This window comes from Sturnira hondurensis, unplaced genomic scaffold (genome assembly GCF_014824575.4).
Source record: "Sturnira hondurensis isolate 20B ecotype Veracruz unplaced genomic scaffold, ASM1482457v3 Scaffold0004136, whole genome shotgun sequence".
NCBI classification, from domain to species: Eukaryota; Metazoa; Chordata; class Mammalia; order Chiroptera; family Phyllostomidae; genus Sturnira; species Sturnira hondurensis.
In genome coordinates this window covers 48,468,288-48,492,971 of record NW_028076767.1, presented here as the reverse complement: position 1 = coordinate 48,492,971, position 24,684 = coordinate 48,468,288, and the positions used below count along the sequence as shown (strand labels likewise).

Sequence of the window (24,684 nt, the reverse complement as noted above, 5' to 3'; positions counted from 1 at the left end):
AACAAACTGGCTCTTATAATAAACCCTTAAATTCTTGGGCAGAAGTTTTATTAAGTGTCCGTCATCTGCTGCTGAAAATGTTAGGGAATGGAAATGTGGCAGGAAGTGATTTCTGCTTGTATTTATTGGTATAATCAAATTCCACGGTGATTTGCTACTGTGGTTAGTTTTGGTTATGTTTAAGTCCATGTTCATTCACATCCTTGCCAGCAATTCTTCCAATCAGGGAATAACTCATGAGTGCATGGCAAGGGACAAACAATGATGCAAAGCAAACTGCATTGAGATAGCCACATGGTATCTCACAGGCGGTGGCAGCAGACGTACCTCAAAGATCCCAGCTAAAAACCAAGTAAAGTTTCTCCAGGTGGCTGGAACGTGCCACCAGCGTCCAACTAACTGCATGTGATTGTCATAAAGTGAATCACTGTCTGAATATAGGGTTATGCAGGTTGTGAGACAAAAAGCCTAGTGACAGAGTTTGATGTGAAGCACAGGTTTTAACAAACAGAAGGGCATGGTCAGACATTCAACTTCTCAGCTATACCTGGTCAGATAAACATCTTTGAAGGTGAAAGGTTGTGGAAAAGCTCTTGATTAGTGGACCAGACAACTCTACAGTTTGGAGCAAGAAAGCAAATATGGAGCAACACTATCCATGGAGGGGAAGGAGTGAAGTTCACATACTCTCTCCTGCCACACCTGCCCCTGCGGATGAATTTCACGAAACATGAAATAACATATTGATTATTTACAATGTACTAGAGAGTAGAGTGATTTTGAGGAGTGACTGGAGTGATTCCACCGATCATCTACCTAACTGATGCTTGCCCCAGGCAAAAGCACTGCATTTTAAAAGACTGGCCCATCTAACTAGTTTCACTGCAAGCATGGCTGATGGCTTTTGGATTAGCAAAGAGGCAGAAAAGACACAGTTATTAGAACAAAAAGATTTTTACTGAAGGATTAGAATAATGGAATTGGTTAGTGAGAGTTAAAGATAATTCTAAATACAGATGACCAGACATACAGTGCCACTGCTACCCCTAAGGCGAGCTGCCCAAGGGAGAGCCTGCCCCTCACCAGGCTGAGGTCCAGACAGCTCTACCGTGAGGGCACGGCACTGGTTCCCCGACGGTGGAAAAGTCACGGAGCTGCCTCACTTTGTGAGACTTGTCAGAAATCTGCTTTCTGGAGTCTCGGAAGGAGCCATTCATAAAGAGATATCAAATCCTAGAATTTGCTATTAGGCACCCAGGAAAACTGTTGGCTACCCTCAGAACCAGAGCTGAGAGAAGCTATCCTCTACAGAAGCCGAGTGTACTTGCGTACACATCTAGGGCCAGTATAGTTTCAGGCTGGTGCCTAGGATAACAACTGGGCAGTCAGCTCCCTAGATACCTGGTCTTGTAGGGTCCTTAGTGTGTACATTCATGGGTCTGAAAAGAAAGTATGGGGAGCAGTGACCGGGGCTAGGGAATAGGTCCATGATGCCTGTGGCTCCAGGGTACACCACTGCCGCTCAGATCAAACCCTGGACAGAAAGCAGAGGCAGGCAGGTGTCGACTCTCGAGGATGCAATTACCTAGCACTGGAGAAAACTGCAGGGCTGAACAGAAGAGAAAGAGTATGCCAGCAAGGGCCTGGCCAGCAAGCTACTCTGATACCAGGAAGAAAAGCTCCTTCTCACCTCAGTGCCCTCGACTGACAAGGCTTATTAACACTGCACCATCCAGCAAAGGAGAAATATTTACAGGGCCCAACTCTATTGTTACAAAGTAAGTGAATACAATGCATTTGGAGTTGAGAAACTATAAATTGATGAGTAGCATAGTTCACCCTTGTGACTACTCAGCCTCCATATGCACACTTGCCCACATACTTGAACTCTGGCACAAAAACAAAACAGTTCTATATCCCACCTAACAAGGTGTAAGCATCCTTCTTACAGTGGAGACATCAAAATGAGGAGAGGCAGAGGGCCACCAGCCACTGCATCCATTACTGTGACTCTGTGAATTCCTTCTCAAATTCTGTCACAGTCCCACTTAATATTCTGTCACCTAAAGACTAACTTGTAAGTTTAATCTCTAACATTTTTAAAAAGAAAAAGGGAATGAGATAAGAAAATTGTTACTTTATAAAAATATACACATATATTTATACCTAAGAAAAGCAAAGGGAAAATGATCAAAGCTACTACAATCCTCATTTACTCAATTGGCCATGAGGTCACAATTAGTATCTATGGCTTTCTTTTTCCACTACCCATTCTGTATCTATCCTGGCCTCAAGCATTCTGTGAGTCCAGAGATGTTGGTTCTGGCTGCAAGAGCAAATCTATATCCAGAAAATTTATCAATTCTAATGAGGACAAATCTCTGCTTGCTCAATGATGTAAGAAGTCAAACATCCTGCAATCAGTTTGCCACAAGGTTTCCCCTAATCACTCAGTGTTGGTTACTGCACATTGGGAACTCAGCGGTAGTGCCAGCGGGGTCAACTTTAGAAAGAGGAAGTCCACATTGCTCAGCCTATGCAGCCTATGTATATATAGCCCCCATTTCTGCCACTGTGGCCACTGCTTATGAGTCCACTGAACAAGAACTGGCGTGGCTAGGGAGACGGGCTGACTGACATCCACAGAGTGCCATTGTTTCCACTTGAGTGACAGTAACATATGTCTTATGGTGGGCATTCAGAGGGACAAATTTCTTCAGGCTCTCTGCTTTTTGAATGGTCTATCGTCATACCTCTTCCTCAAACTTCCCTGTTACCAATCTTCTACTCCTGTTTTTTCCCAGTACCTGACCATATAGTCAAACCATTAGCCACTGCCCATAGACCATTCCAGAGCTGTCATTCTGGCCATCTCTCATTCCAGACATATTGTGCACTCATATCTACTGTTCAAAATTCTGTCTACTGGGAGCACTTTCCTTCTCCACTCTTTCAAAATTACTCATGGTGGGGTTGTAAGAGCTACAGCTTGGGTAATATGAGCATATCTCTATAAACTAGAATTGAGGTTTTTCTTCTTCCATCAACTAAATTAAGGACATCCCCAAGAGGCCAAAGACAAAGGTTGAAGGAGAGGGGGCCATACAACAGGAGCTGTTTTTAAAGGAGTCTGAGTCACTTGCTCATTCAACTTATACTGTACCGATCTGCCCAAGCTCTGTTCCTTACACATCATTTTTGCTCAGTGTTAGGCTGATGTTATGCATGGCCAGCCTTATGGCTAGGTAGGTCAGACAACACCCTCTTAAAGATGAATAGCCCAGTTTACATGGTAACCTGACACCCCATGGTCATGCATTTAGATCTACCTAGTAGCAAGACAAAAGCTGTTTACCAAAGGATAAACAGTTATCTGAAGGAATCACATATTCATTTCAAAATTCCAGACATCTGCATTGTGCTTCTGTTATTGATTCTTGCTAGAGGTTTGATAAATTATCCCTAGATGCTACAGAAGCTTAGAGAATCATTGGATCTGCTCAATTACAAAGTTAAGTGGTAGCACAGTGTGCACTGTGCCCTGGATGTGCAGTCTTATGGGTCACTCTGTAGACAAGGCAGCAAGTTAAAATGTGTATATATTGCCTCCAAAATTCAAAAGGGCTTACTGAGCACAGTTACCATTGAATACCCAGAAATGTTACTGATGTGCCCCTGAATTTTTGTGGTTCTCATATGCTTGACTAAGACATCTGAAGTATTTGTTACTTTCTGCTCCTCACATAACAATCAGCATAATTATATCATCAGTGTAGTGGACCAATGTGATGTTTTGCGGAATGGTGCGAAGATTAAGATTTCTAAAAAAGAGAACTGCCCTGGCCCTGAGGCAAGACTGTGAAGGTATATTTTGGCTCTGCTAAGTAAAAGCGAACTGCTGTGGTGGTCCTTGTAACTTGGTATGGAGAAAGAGCAACTAACCAAGTCAATAGCCACAGAGCATATGCTAGGGTCTGTGGATCTGACCAAGTAAAGGTACTACACCTGAATCAGCTACATTTGGAATCAGCCAATGGTTAAGTTTACAACAGTCCCATCATTCTCTAAGATCTGACTTCTGTGCAGGTCAAATAAGTGAGTTAGATGGAGATGTGGTAGCTATTACGAGTCTTATTTCAAATCATTGATGGTGGCATCTCAACAATTCCTTCAGGGATATGGTATTCTGATTTACTATCTCCAAAGAGAGAAGTTCTGAGGTCTTCCACTTAGCTCTCCTATCATAATGGTCATCAGTCCAAGATTTAGAGAGAGAATATAGGGATTCAACTGGGCAGTGAGTCAGACTTGACCTAAGACTCCAGCCTGACCACAATACCTTCCCATTTTGACTGACTGGCCACAATGATATTTTGGGTCCCCAGGAATTAGTACAAAAGATATGAATATTTCCTTGTTCCCAAAGCACAACCTCTAATAAATGACTACAGGTTTCTTGGGGGAAGACTTGGAGGAAGATTTGCGATGTATGCTTGAGGCAATGGTACAGCATTCTTCCTCAAGGAAAACAGGACTCCACTTCCAATAAAGGGTCCTGGGCCTGTGAATTGACTTAAGTTTGGCAACTGGGTGAGAGGTCGTGACCCTCAAATGCATCAACTAAAGTCAACATTTTTGTTACCAAAACTAGTGTTTTCCTGTTACATATGTAAAGCGATATTATATTACTGCCCATCTACTTCATTCATTAGTTATCACTAGAAAGCCTGCCAAAGACATTACCTTAGCTACCCAAAGTATTTGTGAGCCTTCAGATTACATCTATGCCCCCCTGCTTTCCATTATTGTATATGTACCTACTTTGTCCCTGGTGTTTAAGTGCTACCACTTGGCTTCTAGAGCTACTGCGAGATCCCATCATCTCCAGTGAAGTCGGGGAGCCAGTCTGCATGGCCTACAATGGAGAGTAATCACAGATTTTTTTTCACCAGTGTAGGGGTTCGCCTCACTGTTTTTCTCAATATCTTAGTGAGAGATATCTTGGGAGTGTCTACTGGGCCTTGCCATGGAATATAGTTGGAAGTGGGGCGTGCAAGTTGCACACAATAAATTCAGTCAAATGTTTATAAAGGAGTCCAAACACTCACAATTAGTAAGATGATTTCTGTCCTTTCATTCATTCTCCTTCTGATGTCCCAGAATATCAGGAGTAGGTTAGTGGGGAAGCAAACGAGTAAGGTTGCTTGATCGAGAGCTATCACTTTGCTTTCACCTGCCTACAGGTTTATCCACACCTCATTCATCCTCTACCTCCCAACTTCCATTCCCCTCTAAAAAAATGTATCAGTAAACTTTGTGTAAAAAACTAAATAGTAAATATTTTTCCTTTTGGGCAATATAGTCTCTATGGCAACTACTCCAGTCCATTTTCATCGTGCAAAAGTATCTACAGACAATACTTAAGTGAATGGGTGGGGATGGTTCTAATAAAATTGTGTTAACAAAACCAGGTGGCCCAAAGGCTGTAGCTTGCCAACCCCTAGTCCAGAAATTCAAAAAGATTTCAACCTCAACATTTATATAGTTCCCTATACTTACCCCTCCACCGTTAGCTACAGCATCCCCAGATGTAAAAGAACAAAAGTAATTCTCCATGAAAACTGCGCATAAAAGCAATGCCTGTCTTCAAGACTAGGCTATGTATACGCCTAATTTGAAGCACACACTATGGCTCTACTTATCCAGTTACCATCTGAAATTCCTGCATTATCCATTCCTCATGGCTAAAGTATGAAAAGACCCTTTTAATATATGTTTCAGTTGGAAATAAAATATCAGTCTAAACTTTCATCCTTCTTTTAAAAGTTGACCTTAAGTAGGGTAATTTTTCTCAGGATCATACATGGACAATTACCACACAGTGAGGTCCATGAGACATATGCTAATGCCAAGCTTCACATAAAAAAAAGGGAGGGGTACCTAATTTTGTGGGATTTGTTCTTAATCCTTTAGGCAAAGAGGAGAGGCCTTGATAGAGTTTAAGCAGGGTGATGACCTAATAAGAACTAAAATTTATAAAGATTATTCTTGAAGCTGTGCTGAATATGTATTTTGCGGGGTGGGAAAATGAGAGGGGTGGCTGGAGGCAGTTAGGAGACTATTAAAAATAATCCAGGGAAGAGATGGCTAGAAGGGGTGTGGAGGCTTGGGAAGAAATTTAGGAGGTAGAGTTAGCTGAGCTCAGCAAGTGAATCAATGGGAGGCTGGGAAGTTGTTAAACTGTGAAGTGTTTGAGACAGGATAATAAGAAGCTAGGAAAATTCCTTGGCAAGTAGAATAGGAAAACTGAGACAGATAGCTGAACAAACTGGCCAAGTAATTTACAGCCAGGCACAAACGGTCACCAGAGTGGAAGGCCCTGGAAGGGGGCAAAACTGGGAAAACAAGGACCATGGTAACCTTTTCTCCCCTGGCCGTCCTTCCCTGGAGATCATAGCTAGGCCTGAGTTGTATTTCAGTTCTAGGGCCAGAAAAGCAGCAAAACCAGGTGGGTGATGCCAGGACCAACTGCAATGACTAAAGATCCCCTTTCCTACCACTGACCAATCAGCGGGGACCATGACCTTGGAAGGGCACACCTGGAGAACTGATGAATATTCTACTAAAACCCTCCCTGAGACCTCCCCTAAGGCTCCCCACTGCAAAAGAGAGATAAAAGCCTCAACACAAAGGACCCAGAGCTTTCGCCCTCCCTCTGGGGAGCAGCCCTTGTACCATTCCCATCTGTTCTTCTTTCCCCACTTCCTGCCCCATAGGCACATGTCCCCTAAGCTTTAAGGCAATGGGCAGTGGGAGCTTGTCCCAGGCTTATCCCCTGAACCTGTCTCCTAGGCCCACTTTTCTCTGACTTCCCAGCAGTTTATAGCATCCCAGTCTTGACTCTCCTATTGATCCTTCTATGCTAAGCCCTTCCTTGTTTTGTCATTCCTAGCTTTAATAAATGTGTCCTCACAGTCACCTGGACCCGGGCTGGGAAATCTTTCCTACAAGAAGTCAAGAACCCACACACTACAGCTGGCCCTGAAAGCTCCACTCAGGGCCAGGACCCTGTCCGGTAACATGTTAGGGATAGGTTCATGACTTGTTGAAAAAGAACAGCTAATGGAGTGCTCTCTTTTCTGGATTATTTGCAGAGGTAAACCTAGAGCTAAAATAATGGGCAAAAAGGCCATGAACACTAAAGGAGATAATGAGGTGAGGAGGTAGAGGGCAAAGGGTATAAGGAGGAGACTGAAGTAACAATAGAAACCAGTGTTATCTAGTTGAAAAAGATGGGTCATATCTGAAAAAAAAAAACAAAGGCCATGGTCAAAAAGCTCAAATAAAACAATAATTTTCATTAGAAACCTTCTCTGCATTATTAATTGTCCTCCAGAAGGGCCCATTCTGCCAAGAGACATTTACTATCGGGTGTTCGTTTATCCTTACCTTTAGTCCATTTGACTAGGAATTATCAGTGTGCAAGGTCTCCATTCCCCATCAATGTGTCAGGTGTGAAAATGACTTTTAGAGATTTACCCCACAGATATGCTAGTACACAAGTAAAATGACAACCTGTAAGCCTGAACATTAAAATATTGTTTTAATATCAAAGGGTTGACAGAGTAATATTGTGGAAGAGTATGCTAAGCTAAAAACAAAGAAACTACTTTATATGCTGATAAGTTATTTCCACAATAAGTGAAAAACAAGCAAGATTTATTTGCCTTTGAAAATGAGGAAAAGTATATACATATTGCTTTTATATTTAAAAAGCTGCCCCCAGAGAGGAAATCTGGGTGTCAGAGGGCAATGTGAAAGAAAGAAGTATCATATAACTTACTTTTTAAAAACACTTTAATTAGGTAAGCAGAGTAACTACTAAAAAAGATAGTAATAAATTAATCAATCAGAAGAGAAAACATGAGGACCCAAGGTGGCAGAAGAACAAGTGGGCGCTACACTAACCTCCGCTGCGGACGACCAGAAATGGAATTACAACTGAGGTATAGAAAAATCGTCCTGAATAACCAACTGAACACCAGCTGGAGGAAAGCCTTATAACCCCAGACAGACAGAAGTAGCCGTATCACCACACCCAGACTGGTAAGAAATGCAGAAGCAGCACAAGAGAGATGACTGGGCTCCCACTGGTGGCAGCTAAAGCACTGCAAGTACATTTAAGTGACTAGGCGGTTCCCCCTGAGAAGTGTGGGGTCTAAACTGCAAGCTGGGCTCCCCAGCGCAGAGCACCAGACCCAGAAATGGAACTCAAATATACGGCTATGAAAAGCAGCAGGATTTCTATCCACCAGGGAGAGATGGCTGGAGACACAGAGAGCCTCTTAAAGGGCCCACTCTGGACTAGAGATGCTTGAGGACACTCTGGGGATGATGGCTCTGGGGAGTGCACTGAAGGAACAGCTGCCAGGATCCCTGTGCTGAGTCATTCCCCACCCTGCAGAAGCCATCTTTCTCAGGAAGAACACACCTCTCCAAGTGGCATCAGCCTGAGGGGCAGCAACTGCCCCACCCTGTGGTGCATAAGCCCAGTTACTGAGGAGTACAGCTGGAAGATATTCACTGATTGACCCAACAAAAAGCTTGCAGGCAGAGGCAGATCCCCTGGGCCTGGTGCCTACAGAAGCTGGCCTTGCTGTTCTAGCCTAGTTCTTTCTGCACAAACCCAGGCCCAGCAGGGGGAACCACAAGTTGTGGATCACTGATAGCTCCAAACACAAGGCTCAGGGCCAGTCACAGGCAGGGTTTGACTTAGGCCTACACTCGTCTTGCAGACATACTCATTACATAGAAACAAACACAAAGCAGCAGCCAAAACGGGAAAACAAAGAAACAGGCCACATGAAGGAACAAGAGAATTCTCCAGAAGAACTAATGAAATGGAGGCTAGCAATTTGCCAGAGAGAGTTTAGAGTAATGGTATAAGGATACTCAACAGCATGAAAAAAGACATAGAAACCATAAAAAAGGACTAGACAGAAATAAAGAATGCAGTATTTGAAATAAATAATACACTGGAAGGAATAAATGGTAGGTCAGATGAAGCACGGGATAGAATCAGTGATTTGGAAGACAAGGTAGAAAAAACACCCAGGCAGAGCAGCAAAAAGAAAAAAGGTTTTTAAAAAATGAGGAGAGCTTAAGAAACTTCTGGGACAACGTGAAGTGTGACAACATCCACATCATGGGAGAACACAAAAAGGAACAGAGAGTGAGGGGGGACTGAAAGCTATTTACAGAAATAATGACCAAAAACTTCCCCAGTCTTGTGAAGGAAAAAGACATGAGTCCAGGAAATTCAGAAAGTCCCAAGCAAGTCAGACCCAAAGAGGCCTACACCAAGACACATCATAATTGAAACAGCAAGGCTTAAAGACAAGGAGACAATCTTAAAAAGCCACAAGAGAAAAACAGATAATTACCTAAAAGGAGCACCAATTAGATTGTCATGTGATTTCTCAAAAACATGTCAGGTGAGGAGGGAGTGGCGTAAAATATTCAAGGTGACAAAAAGCAAGGATTTACAACCAAAGCTACTTTACATAGCAAGGCTATCATTTAAAATTGAGGGAGAAATAAGGAACTTTCCGCACAAGAAAAAGCTAAAGGAGTTTGTTAACACCAAACCAGCACTGCAACAAATGGTAAAGGGCTTGCAAGGACCAGAAGGAGGAGAAAGAGAAAGAGACGGAAAAGGAGAAGATGGGAAAGAAAAAAAGAGGAAAATAGTATAACAATAATATGCTACTAAATACATATCTATCAACAATCACTTCAAATGTAAGTGATTAAAATATTCCAACCAAAACACATAGGGTAGCTGAATGGATACGAAAACCAGACCCAGATACATACTACCTCCAAGAGATCCACCTCAGATCAAAAGATACACACAGACTAAAAGTAAAGAAATGAAAAAAGATATTTAATGCCAATAGAAAAGAAAAAAAGACTGATGTAACAATTCTTACAGCCAACAAAATAGACTTCAAAATCAAGGCTATTGTAAGAGACAAAGAAGGGCATTATACAATGATAAAGGGAACAATCCAACAACAGGATATAATCCTAGTAAACATTTATGCACCCAACATAGGAGTGCCTAAACGTGTGAGGCAAATCTTTATGCACATAAAGGTAGAGACTGAGAGAAATACAGTCATAGTTGGGGATTTTAGCACCCCATTGACTTCAATGGATAGATCTTCCAGACAGAAAATCAGCAAGGGCACAGTGGCCTTAAACAACGTACTAGAATAAATGGATTTACATTTCATCCCAAAGCAGCAGAATATACATACTTTTCAAATGCACATGGAATGTTTTCTAGGAAGGACGACATGTTAGAACACCAAACAAGTCTTAATAAATTCAAGAAGAGTGGAATCATTTCAAGCATCTTCTCTGACCATAATGCTACAAAACTTGAAATCAGTCACAAGAAGAACACTAAAAAAACACAAAGAAATGGAACCTAAATAACATATTATTAAACAACAAATGGGTCAACAATGAGATCAAGGAAGAAATCAAAAGATACCTTGAAACAAATAAAAAGGAGAACACAACAATCCAAAATCTGTGGAACACAGAGAACGGGATCCTAAGAGAGAAATTCATAGCATTAGAGGCCTGTTTCAAAAACAAACAAACAAAAAAAAGCTCAAATAAATAGTCTAACTTTACACTTAAAGGAACTTGAAAAGGAACAACACACAAAGCCCAAGGTGAGTAGAGGGAAGAAAATAATAAAGATCAGAGCATAAAGAAACAAAATACAGTCTAAAAAAGGATATAAAATATCAATGAATACAAGAGCTGGTTCTTTGACAAGATAAACAATATGAACAAACCTTTAACCAGACTCATCAGGACAAAAAGACAGAAGACCCAAATAAGTAAAATCAGAAGTGAAAGAGGAGAAATAACAACTGACACCAAAGAAATAAAAAAGATTGTAAGAAAATATTATGGACAACTATATGCCAACAAACTGGACAACCTGGATGAAATGGACAAATTTCCAGAATCACATGATCTTCCTAAACAAAATCAGGAAGAGCCAGATAATCTGAATAGACAGATTATACCTAGTGAAATGGAAGCAGTAATCAAAAAATTCCCAACAAACAAAGGCCCTGGTCCAGATGACTTGAAAGGTGAATTTTACCAAATATCCCAAGAAGAACTCATACCTCTACTTCTCAAAGTATTTCATAAAATTCAAGAGGAGGGAAGGCTCCCAAGCTCATTTGCACAGGCCAGCATTATCTTAATTTCAAAAACATTACAAAGAAAAAATTATAGGCCAATATCCCTGATGAACATAGATGCTAAAATCTTCAACAAAATATTAGCAAACTGAATACAGCAATGCACCAAAAAGATGTATATACCATCATCAAGTGGGATTTATTCCAGGAATGCAAGTTTGGTACAACATTCACAAATCAATAAATGTGATCCACCACATAAACAAAATGAAGGATTAAACCACATGATCATATTGACAGATGCAGAAAAGGCATTTGATAAAATCCAGCACTGCTGAATGATAAACACTCTCAGCAAAGTGGGCAAAAACTACAGAATTCCTTTTAAGATCGGGAATAAGACAGGGATGTTTGCTTTCATCTCTCTTATTCAACATAGTACTAAAGACCTAGCCACAACAATTAGACAAATAGAAGAAATAAAAGACATCCAAATTGGAAAGGAAGAAGTAAAACTATTTTTATTTGCAGATGACATGATATTGTACATAGAGGATCCCAAAGATTCCACCAAGAAACTATTAGAACCGATAAATGAATTCAGGAACATAGCAGAATACAAAATTAATATCCAGAAATCAGTTAGTTGTATTTTTATATGCCAACAACAAACTAACAGAAGGGGAAATTTAAAAAACAATCCCATTTACAAGTGCTTCAAAAAGCACAAAATACATAGGAATAAACCTAACCAAGGATGTAAAAGACCTGTACTCAGAAAATTATAAGACACTGAAAAAAGAAATTGAAGAAGATACAAGTAAGTAGAAGCACATACTGTGCAATCTACAGTTTGAAGGCAATTCCTACCAAGATTCCAATGACATATTTAAAAAAACTAAAACAAATATTTCAAAAATGTATGAGACCACAAAAGGTCCAGCATAGCAACAGCAATCCTGAGAAAGAAGGACAAAATTGGAGGAATCATGCTCCCTAATATCAAACTGTATAATAAGACCATCGTAATCACAACAGCATGGTACTGGTTGAAAACAGACATAGATCAATGGCACACTATAGACAGCCCAGAAATGAACCCACACCTTTACAGTCAATTAATATTTGACAGAGGAACCAAACACATAAAATGGGCTAAAGACAGTGTATTGAATAAGTGGTGTTAGGAAAATTGGACAGATGTGTAGAAAAATGGAACTACACCACCTTCTTACACTACACACAAGAATAAATACAAAATGGATTAAAAACTTAAATGTTAGACCCAAAACCATAAAAATCCTAGAAGAAAACACTGGCAACAAAATGTCAGACATAGCTCATAGCAATATTTTATTGGATATATCCTCCCAGGCAAGAGAAATAAAAGAAAAAAACAAACAAATGGTACTACATCAAACTGAAAAGTTTTTGTACAGCAAAGGAAATCATCAACAAAATAAAAAGACAACCCACAGAATGGGAGAACATATTCACTGATATACCTGATAAGGGGTTAATATCCAAAATCTATACAAAAGTTACAAACCCCCCCAAAAACAAACAACTCCATTAGAAAATGAGGGACCTGAATAGACACTTCTCAAAGAGGACATACAAATGGCCAACAGAGATATGAAAAGATGCTCAACATCACTAATCATCAGAGAAATGTAAGTTAAAACCACAGTGAGACATCACCTCACAGCTATCAGAATGGCTATCATCTATAAGTCAATATACAACAAGTGCTGGTAAGGATGTGGAGAAAGGGGAGCCCTTTTGCACTGTTGGTGAGAATGAAGGTTGGTGTGGCCACTGTGGAGAGCAGTATGGAAATACCTCAAAAAATTAAAAATGGATCAGCCTTTTGACTCAGTGATCGCGCTCCTGGAAATGTGTCTGAAGGAACCTAAAACACTAATTCAAAAAAACATATCCATATTTTGCTGAATGTAATGCACACCCATGTTTTTGGTCCAAATTTTCAGGAAAGAAATTTTTGTAATGTTTTAATTCTATTTTTTATAATTTTTATTTAGAAACAAAACTGATTATTGTATCCCTAGGTATTATTTTGCATACAGATATTGTTATTGCCTTCAAGAGTTATATTTTTAATGCATAAGCATAAATAAAAGAATAAAACCATTTGTACAGATAATTAGTACTACGCATATCTAGTGCACATCCTTATTTTTTTCTTCAAAAATTTGGGCAAAAAAGTGCACATTATACACGGCATAATATGATAAGCACCCCTGTGTTCACTGTAGCATTATTTAAGATCTACAAGATATGGAAGTAGTCCAAGTGTCTCTCAGTAAATAAATGGATATACAGCTATGGGACATTTACACAAAGGGATACTACTCAGCTGCAAAAAAGTAGAAAAGTTTACTCCTTACAACAGTGTGGATGGATCTGGAGAACATTATGCTAAATGAATAAGCCATTCAGAGAAAGAGAAATATCACACAATTTCACTCATAGGTGGAATCTAATGAAAAACTGAACTGAAAAGCAAAGTTGAGATAAACTCATAGGTTGCAGGATGACAGCTAGTGCATGGTACAAGTGGAGGGGGTGGAGGGATCGAGGAAAAAGGACTCATGGACATGGACATGGACAACAGTGTGTTGACTGCAGGGTGGGTGAGGGGGTATAATGTGACTAGATGGTAAATGGAAAAAACATACAATAAAAAAATTAACTTTGGGGAGAAAAGAAAAGAAGCATGAAGGTAGAATACAAATTTTCTGACAGGCAATATTTCAAATTTCTTGATTTCATTCAGCATTTCTCAGGAAGCTACTGGGCAATGTGTTTCATTCAAATGAGCAAGTAAATAAATAACAAAAGCCATAGCCTCTGAGAAATAGAGACTCCAACAGAATTATCTGCAAAGAAAAATCGCAAACAACAGCTATGCAATAGGCCTGGAAAGCAATAGTCCTAATTGGAACAAGAGGACAGATGGAGCCAGGAACAGAACAATATACACAATAGGTTCAGTTGTGTGGAAAAATCATACTGAGATGTCGAAGTCTATGGAAAAAAATTGAGATATGAAAACAAAAAGCAAATTTCTTTTCTTAAATTAGTTAATTATTAACTCCAGGGTTTAAAAAAATCTAGAAGGAAGGAATCACACCCTTAATACACTTGCTTAGCTCAGTAGTGAACAACATTTACATAAAATCAATAAATACTAAAATGCAAAAAATGTGACAATTATATTGTAAGGGGATATGTATGTGAAAGCTAAATATTTATCTCATAAAATGGGAACTTAGTATGTAATGTCATATTTCAATACATTAAGAAATAGCAGTATAAGCATATTATTTTAAAAGGTAAATATTGGAAGAAACATCTCAGAGTGGTACAAGCAATTGCCTCTAGTCAGCAAGACTAGGGGAGATGAGCACTGACTGAATTGTTGTTGCTGTGGTTGTTATTAAGCCTTTAATAATCCTTTTTATCTTTATTTACATATAAGTAGGATACAAGTACAGAATCAGACTGCTTAGATTTAAATATTGGCTCTGACATTTCACTAACCTTATAATAGAGGCAATTTCTTCCTCAGTTTTCCTGTCTCTAAAATGGGGAGAAATATGATACATGCCTCCAGGGTTGCTTTGAAGGCTAAATAATTAATTCATATAAGTTGCTCAAAGCATGGGTCCCCAACCCCCAGGCTGCAGATTGTTAGGAACAGGCAAAAATTGCCTGAGCTCCACTTCTTGTCCTCCTGACCCCCAACCCATCCACAGTAGTAGAATGGAAGGGCAGACAAAGTGCTTCCCAGGTCAAGTTCAAGGAGTTCATCATCACCATGCTTGTATTATATGAGGTGAGCTCAGCACCACCTCAGCCTCCCTGCCCCACCCATTCCAGAGTGGGGAGAGCAAAGCTCACTGAAGCTCCACCTCCTGACCGCTACCTTCCAGGAAGCGATCCATGGTGCCAAAAAGGGTGAAGAACACTGGCTTAAAATATACTTGGGAGTTCCAGCGAAGATGGAGGCTAGGCAGAAACCCTCTGCTGCCTCACACAACCAAAAGGAGGATAACAGCCTATCGAAAAACAACCAGGAGTGCCAGAAAGTCAAACTGCATGGAACTCTGACAGCCAAGGAGTTAAAGAAATATTCATCCAGACAGGTAGGAGGGATGGAGACTGGCAGCCTGGCAGGCAAAAAGGACCCTGGAGCAAGGCAGCGGTCACACCTAGCTGTAAACTACTGCCCAGGTTGCCACAGCAAGAGAAATGCCTGGTCTCCTACAAGAGTTAGTTGGAAAGTGGGGCTAGAGCCTAGCAAGCCAAGGGTATTGTTCCCTTTCTGACCCCTCCCCCACAGAAGGTGCCACAATGCAGCAAAGAGGGTGGTCCCATCCTGGCAAATACCTAAGCCCTCTCCCCTTACAACATAATAGGTGCACCTAGACAAATAAATAAGGCCCAGACGAAAGAACAGAGCAAAATTCCAGAAAAAGAGCTAAGCGATGGGGAGATAGCCAATCTATCTGATGCAAAGTTCAACACACTGGTAATCAGGATGCTCACAGAACTGATTGAGCTCAGTGGCAAAATGAAGGAAGAAATGCAGGCTACCCAGAGGGAAATAAAGCAAAATATACAAGGAACCAACAGTGAGGGAAAGGAAACTGGGACCCAAATCAACTATTTGAAACAAAAGGAATAAATAAATATCCCAGTGGAACAAAATGGAAAAACGAGAATTCAAAAAAATGAGGAGAGGCTTAGGAAACTCTGGGATAACTTGTGTGCTCCAAGATCTGAATCTTAGGGGTTCCAGAAGAAGAAGAAGAAGAGCAAGAAACTGACAACTCATCTGAAGAAATAATGCAGGAAAACTTCCCCAGTCTGGCAAAGGAAATAGACTTCCAAGAAGTCCAGGAAGCTCAGAGAGTCCCAAAGAAATTGGACACGAAGAGGAACACACCAAGGTACATCATCATTAAGTCACCCAAGATTAAAGGTAAAGAGAGAATCTTAAAAGCACCAAGAAGAAAGGAGACACTTCCCTACAAAGGAGTGCCCATAAGGCTATCAGCTGATTTCTCAAAAGAAACCTTACAGGCAAGAAGGGACTGGAAAGAAGTATTCCAAGTCATGAAAGGCAAGGACCTACACCCAAGATTGCTCTAACTAGCAAAGCTTTCATTTAGAATGGAAGGGCAGATAAAGTGCTTCCCAGATAAAGTCAAGTTCAAGGAATTCATCATTACAATGCCCTTATTATATGAAATGTTAAAGGGACTTAACTAAGAAATAGAAGATAAAAAACTATGAACAGTAAAATAACAACAAACTCACAACTATGAACAATTGAACCTAAAAAAAAAAGATGAAAACAAAAACTAAGCAAAATAGAATGGGAATAGAATCAGAGAAATGGACATCATATGGAGGGTTTTCAGTGGGGAGGAGGAGGAGAAGAATGGGGGAAAAGGTACAAAGAATAAGAGGCATAATTGGTAGGCATATAATAGATGGGGAGAAGTTCAGAATAGTATAGAAAACAGGGAAGTCAAAAAACTTATATGCACAACCCATGGACATGAACTAAGTGGGGGTGGGAACACTGGAGGGTTGGGGGTGGTGCAGGGCAGAGGCCCAAAGGGGGAAAAAACTGGGAAAACTGTAACAGCATAATCAATAAAATATACTTAAAAATATATATACTTGGCATATAAAGTACTCAAATGTAAATAAGGACCAACACTATGATGGTAAAAATTAACTACTGTTACTTGATAAAATAAAGGTATTAGTAACTAAAATCTAATTTTTTTAAAGATTTTATTTATTTATCTTTAGAGAGGAAAGGAAGGAGAGGAGAGAAACATCAATGTATGGTTGCCTCTCGTGCACCCCCTGCTGGGAACTGGCCTGCAACCCAGGCATGTGCCCTGACTGGGAATCCAACCGAGATCGTGTGGTTCGCAGGCCCGCGCTCAATTCAATCCACTGAGCTACCCCAACCAGGGCTAAAATCTGATTTTTTTAAATATTTTTAAAATATGAACCACATATTAAAGACAGCTTGCTTTGTGAAATTTTAATTTTTTTTAAACATAATACTCCCAAGTACTAAATATGACATTTTTAGGTTACCGTCTGCATTCTAACTCAGTGATTTTCAACCTCTTTTATCTTGTGGCACAAATAAACTAATTACTAAAATTACTAAATATAATAAAATATATTATATGTTTTGCTAATCTGACAAAAATAGGTATAATTTTGATCCCTTCACACCAGATGGCTATTGTTGTGTTGGTTGTTGTCATTTTTTTTTAATCTAAGGAAAAAGAGGTCAGTGCACATTACTAAATAGTCAGGTATTGCATGTTTTAAAAATTCTTGTAGCACACTCATTAAAAATTGCTGCTCTAACCCAAAGTCGGAGAGGGACAATATAGACCAGTGAAAAACTGCAATTATAGTGAGTGCTGAAAGATGAGTTTTAGCTAGGCGGGGTAAAAGAGGAGGGATGAGAGTTCAAGGCAGGGGGAATGGAACTTGGGAAGACCTAGAGGCAGGAGGACCTTGGTAGTTAAAAACTTAGCAGAGTTGCAGCAGAGAATAATGATGAGAGGCGTGTGGGGGGCAGGAGCCAGACCCTGTCAGGCCTCTACCTAAAGAGTCAACCCACGCTAAGCAGTTTGCCTCATCCTAAAGCAATGAGGGGCTTTAGGTAGAGCATGATAAGAGCTAAATGTTTTGAAAATGGGTTTTGGGTGGGAGCCAACAAAAAAATATCCACAAGGAATTCAGACAGCCCTGTAGGAAGGATATTGCAGACCTCCAGGCAAGAAATCATGGTAGTGATAGGAATGGAGAAAAAGTAGATCTATTTGAGAAATACTTATTTAATAGGTAAAACTGACAGAACTTGGAGAGATGGAAGACTGCTAGGAATCTTTACCTTTTTTAAAAAAAGTAATACACTTATCCTTTAAGTAAAAGCTGCCCCCCAACACCATTAATAATGCACTCCATTGTAGAACATTAATAAACAAAAGCTGCCAAATATTTCAATCACAAAGTTAACTTTTTGTTTCTAAATAGTAAAACCTAGATCTTGGAACAGAACCAAAAAGCACAAAAAAGAAAATAACATGAAATTCAAAGGAATGAGATGGAAATAACAGCAATCTAAATTAAACAGGCTGGGGCCAGGCCTGTGGCAGCACACCGCAACAGTATCAAAAAAAAGGCGGGCCTGACCCCTGTGGCTCAGCAGGTTGGGTGTCGTCCCACAAAGTGAAACACTGCCGGTTCGATTCCCAGTCAGGGCACATACCTGAGATGCGGGCCAGGTCCCCAGTTGGGGATGTGTGAGAGGCAACCAATAAATTAAATAGGCTAATTAAGTAGAGTGGAACAAGTTTCCTGCTCCCCAATTTCTGTGCACAGTGTTGCTGAAAAGCAAGTATGCTGCTTTCCCAATGGCTCTCTCTTCCTGTGCTACTTTTACACCAACATTTCACTCTACAATTGGCTTAAAGGAAAGACAAACTTTACATGTTCTGCAAAGAATCTAAAAGAGGGGTCTGTGTGGGTGGGTGGCTGTATACACAGACAGGTACAAAAGCAGACTATATGATAACACATATGTGAAGCACATTATAGAAGTACCCACAGGACATACCACCCAGCTCAGGTGTGTGTGGAGGTGGAAGGGGGTGCAGTTTCCTAAATAAGGCAAGACCTCAGTTGAACCTTAAGAACCAGTAAATTACAGAGGTGAAGATAACAGGGAAGGTACTCTAGGCAGAGGGGAGCAATAAAACAAAACAAAACAAAGCAAAAGCACACGGAAAAAAAGACTGAAATTTGTTGCTGGAATATAAAATTTGGTTTGCAGAATAAACAAGGGTCACACAGATCCTGGGACCATTTTAAGGGCTGTGAGTTGTATCCTGGAAGCTACAGAAAGTTTTTAGAGGATTTTAGGCAGAGGAGAGAGATGTTTAAGTTTCCGTTTTTAAAGAGGTCATCACCTCATAGAGGTTCTGTGGAGGATGAATCTGAGTGCGACAACACCCTCTATTGAGTTGCCAGGTGGCAGGTAGCCGTGGTATCCCAGTCAAGAATTAACAAGACCATGAACTAGGGCAGTAGAAGTGGGAAAGGAATTTGGGGGGACAGGGGAATTAAGTGAAAAATTGTAAGTGGTCTCAGTGATGTGATAGCTGTGGAGGCCAAAACAAGCAAACAAACAAACAAAAAGAATAAAAAAATGACCTCTGGATTTCTGGCATGGCACCTCAAGAGTGGTACAGATCTATAACGAATTCTCCAAAATTCCTGGAGCCAAATATGTTTTAAATTGATAATATTCTGGAAGTTAGAAGGGTGCCATGGTTTGCATACCAGTCTAACAGTACACCCCCAGCAGGGCCTGGGACAGTACCATGTAATTAAACTCCACACTATTTCTGCAGCAAGACACATCCCCCCCAAGAGACCATAGTTTCCTGACAGTTCGCTCAGTCAGGTTTTGTGGCAAATAAGTTCACGTTCTCCTGACAAAGAGTTACCAAAACAATTTTTGATTTTCAGAGACATTTTGGTTTTGAAATTATGAATAAGAAATGGAAAATGTATAGTACTAATACTTATAAATAAGATATATGAAGTGAAATAGGTTATCTTTGTGTGAGTCTTAAAATTTGTTTTTGTTTTATGGGGTGAAGTTTCTGGTTTACACGTGTATAATCTCAGGTCATTATGAAATCTTAAAGATGTCCTGCAGACAATGAGATAAATGAGCAAACTAGCTCAAACAGTTTGAAACTGAAACAATTGTAGGGTAAAATGTGTACTGAGGGACATACTCTCTACTTAGTGCTAAAAAGAGGAGCCCAACTCAGAGAATGACTCAAGGAGAGATTTCATCTACTGTCATCAGCCACCAATGTCCTAGAATTCAGAGTCAACTTGCCTTTGCATCACCAAAGGTTAATGCACTCTGGTCTCTTGCCATGCCTGGCCTGGATTTGAATTCAATGTTGCTATTGGCAGTACATTAACTGTGTTAAAATTATCCAAATTATATCAAACTAATTATTATGACATGAACTAATGCATCATGAAATAGTTGAAAATATGTCCTTCTCAGTTTATACCCATAAAAGATCTGTCATACCAAAAGCATATTTACACTTTATGGACCAGAGAACTCAGTATGTCTGAAGATGATCTGGGCACTGATCATTTCCAATCAATTAAATGCACTAATAATTTCTCCAGAAGAACCATTCCTTCTACAAGGAATGTGAAGGCAGGTTAAAATCAAAAGCTTCTATGAAAGGCTTAATCATCCAATCTGAGCTTCCAAGCCTATATCCCTAAAGGTCTTTGAGGGATCTAATGTAATCTCTCGCTCTCATTTTTTTGTTTGTTTTTTGGGGGTTTTGTTGGGGGAGGGAAGTTCAGGGAGGGGAAAGAGTATGGTCCCTACAGTTTGTCTTTTATATCTGTTTTATAGTAAAAGAAAAACATAAAATATTAACAGACTACCAAATAACCAACTGTCCTTTATTTACTCCAATAATTTTTGAAACCCCACGAAGTACTATAACTCAGCCATAAAATTTACACTCCAATTGAACACAATTATTTTTTTTCTCTCTCAGATTTCCACTTGATAATTGACCATCAAAATTCCACCAGAGTAACCCATTTCAAAATACAATAACATATGATAAGGTTTTATGTAGTTCTTAATGTTTGGGTGATTTAGCCTAGCACCAGGTAGTCTCAAACCTTCCAATGAATGTTTAATAAGGATTACCATACAATTTCCTATACTTAAAAAGTACAGTTTCATTTTGTTTTTTTCTTGCAAGTATGTAGTGGGGGAAGAAGGGTAGAGAGGAAAAAGTCAGAGAGATAGAATCAGTAAGCTGGTAGAAAAACCAGCCTTAAAAATGTAAATTCAATAGGATACCATCATTTTCATTATCAGTTCCAGCCCATGTGTGGCCATAAAGTCAATCCAGTATGTTGACACCAATATTTTTAAAATGAAATAAGTGAACATTCATGTTGTAAGATTAAGTATTATTTTGTGAATCTTGTTTCATTTACATATACACAAACTAGATTGAGGCACAGAATGCATTTCTTACTGAGAATCACAGTCCAAAAAAAGTTAAAAAAAACAAACCCTGGTGTTGAGGAAATAGGCTTGCCGACCAAAAATCTAGCTGTTGCAAATGGAGGAAAGACCCTGGGTAGCTGCCTCATAAAATATACTTTAAGCCAATATAATAAAAGATCAGACGACTAAATTGTTGTCTATGTTGACTCAAAAGATTAACTGTGGCTCTGAAATACCAAGAAAGGGTTTAAAATCTTACTTCACATGGCATCTTCAATACACATGTGATTCACAGTGAGAGAGAAAGGAATGATGGCCTCAGTCTCCCTGGAGTCAGGTGTCACCTGGACAAGTAGAAATTAGAGTAAATCAGAGCTGGACAAAGAACAACAGACTACGCTTACGCTGTCACTACAAGAGCCCAACAAACTATCTGAGAAACGAAAAGATAGACATCTTGTGATAAGTGAGAATGTGGGTGATAAGAAGTGAAAATAACATAAGCCTGGGTCAAGCCACTGGAATAATAATGCCATGCCTACTACTAACTTGATGAAGGAACTGAAACTGAACTACCTCTCTCCACGTTGGTGTTTCACAAACTGGATAGGTTGACTCCATCTCCAGGTGACAGGGGGTCCTGAGAATGCTAAGTCTGGGGGATATTCCTGATTTGTTTTATAGCTTCATTACCTCACTCTAAAGAAGTATTACTTTTCCAATTTTACAGACAACTTCACTGAGGTACACCGTTACTGTAGCTAATGCAAATGTGTTACATTTCTCCCTGGAGTTAAAAGTAAAGGTACTCTAATAACGTCTGGCCTAATAATCAATGAGGATTAAATCAATACTCTAAATTCAGGGAGCAATACTTTTCATTTTTAAAAGTATTTAGCATATTTATTTCTCTGTCAGAAGACAAGAGAAAGAAGGCAGGCAAGGCTCTTTTGAGAAAAGTAGAAAGCACTGGTTGAAAATATCCAATTATGTCCTCTCATACTGTGGGTGAGTTTTTAGCATTTAATTGCACTGGTTTTTTTTTCTTTTTAAAGTTATGTGTTACCTAAGGCATTTAATGTTAAATGTGCATCTTAAAATATACATATTTAATTAGCAAAGATAGAACTAAAACAAATCTAGGTGGTAGAACTGCCATTCATTATTTGAAATTCCTATGTAAAAATGCTGATTAAAGCAATATAAAAAGAAAGATGCTCTGCACTAAACTGTACAGAATGTTTAAACTAATACATATGTGTGCTATATTCAGATATTAAAAGTTAAATTTAAAGAGATCTAATTGCAGAGTATGACTTAAACCTCATGTATTTTAGTCACAAACTCAAAGAAAAACTTATGCCTTAAAAGAAGCAACATATTTGCCCACAACGGGAAATTCTCAAATTAAAATACAGCAACTTTATGATCTTTTTAAACAACAAATTCTGAGTTTAATGTTTTCATTATGTAGCATAACTTCTATAGCAAGTCGTGGTAGCTTAACATGGCCTAGACATCAGAAAAGTTGACAACTCGAGGGGGGTTCCAAAAACAGAAATAGTTATTTGATGAGTTCGAAGTGAAGTGTTTTGATGAGTTTTGAGAGAAGGAAGTGCTTTGATGAGTTTGACAGAGAAGGAAATAGAAGTCTAATGTAAGCACCAGTTTCACCCTCAATTCTTAGGCTTCAGAAAAGCCTAATTAAGCAAGGAACGGAATTCGGGCCTGGCACACCCAGGTTCAGACGTGGCAGGATACTGAAACAGTTTTTTTGAACCTTTGAGTCATATGCCACAGGCAAACCATAGCTGCGATATACAGGTCCTTATGTCAACAGGTCCTTGCACGAGATGGTGTGCGATTGGTGAGCGGCGGTTGGGTTTCCTCCTGCCACGAACAAAATAACTCTCCTTGATCAAACCGGAAAGTGGGCGCAGCTCTGGCTTAGGGAGCGCACCCGGAAAAGTGCAGAGTCGAAACAGAGAAAAGGATGTCCGCGTCCCGACCACAGAGCGCTTTCCAAACCACGCGGAAACCATTTAAATGGCTCGGGCGGCCGCGGTTTCCAGCTCAGAACTGTCTGGGGTCCGGCTGGGAAAGTTGCCTGCAAAATCACGCCCTTCCGCGCCCCGGGCTTGGTCCCCTCGGGCACAGGGGCGGGAGGAGACTGGCAACCTGTTAGCCCGCGTGGAAACTCTCCCGCCTTGCGCCTGGCGCCAGCCCTCGGACTCCCCACGCTGCGACCCTCACAGGGACAAGCTCGGGGCCACCACGATTTCGGCCCAGGTCCGGCTCTTCTGGCGCCCCCCAACAGAGACTCACAGGGGGCACCGCGGGTGACAGGGCTACCCCCGGGGAACCGCCTCCCCCGCCGGCCTCCGGCGCCCCTCTCGGCCGCTCCGGAGAGGGCAACTGAAACGCTGCTCTCGAGACCATCTCCAACCGGCCACCGGGACCGTACCCTCTCCCCACCACGTGAGCCTCCGCACTCGTCTACCAGCACCCCACTCGGGCTCTGCCCAGGGATTCCCGACCTCCTGGCCCAAGCGCCCGCTCCCGGCTTACCTGGAGGGTGGGCAGGGCAGGGCAGCGGGAAGCGGTGGCCGGGCGCGCGCTGGACGTGGCGGGGCGCCAGGTGCAGGTGGCGGCGGCTCCGGTTGCTGTCGCTACAGTTGCTTCTCAGTCCAGCTCCTCCTCCGCCGCCGCCTCCTGCTTTCCCGCTGGGCCTCTGATGTTGCCAGGAGAGGCCGAACCAAAGCTCGGCTTCCTTCGGAGTCTCCCAGGTGAGCTCCAGTCTGCGACGTCGGCGGGGGCGAGGCCCCCGTCCCGCGCCTGCGCGCAGGCCTCCCGCCCCGCCCCAGCCCTACCTGAGCGCTCCAGGTGGGGACCCGGACTGCGCGGGGCGGGGGCGCGGTCGCCGCGCGGCTCTCTTCCCCTTGGTCCTCGAGGCTGACTCAACACGCGAGGCGTGCCTCAGCCGGTCTACCTGTGAGGATCCCTGCACTGACCTTGTGGCAGTGGTCACCGCGTAACCAGAACACAGTTTGGGTCCTTGGGAAAGCAGAAGGTCTAGATTTCCCCTCCACAATTCTTTCTTTCCTCTTTGGCTCGCCAAACTGAAAGGGTTCGCTGCCCAGAGGCTGAGGGGCCCAGGGCTGCTGAGGACCACCCCGTGACGGCAGCCACTGTGGGCTGGTTTGGTTTCCTTGAGCAGGGTTTAGCAGCTTCTGCCACCAGTGAGGTTCGTGAGCAGTTGGAGGAGCTTCCTTCCCATGTAGTCTTGGTTTCATCACTTGACTCACT

The 24,684-nt window shown here is 41.1% G+C and overlaps 1 protein-coding gene across 2 annotated transcripts in view; it reads right to left on the bottom strand.

Moving 5' to 3' along the window:
* Positions 1–24,684, bottom strand: part of GALNT3 (polypeptide N-acetylgalactosaminyltransferase 3) — a 66,450-nt gene extending 41,766 nt beyond the window's left edge. Inside the window, exons 1-2 of one of the 2 annotated variants that reach the window (XM_037044557.1) lie at positions 23,947–24,684; positions 21,638–21,722 (exon numbers count right to left, since the gene is read on the bottom strand). The gene's annotated coding sequence lies outside the window, so the exon portion shown is untranslated. The remainder of the gene's footprint in view (positions 1–21,637; positions 21,723–23,946) is intronic. The other variant, XM_037044558.1, reaches the window with a different exon arrangement.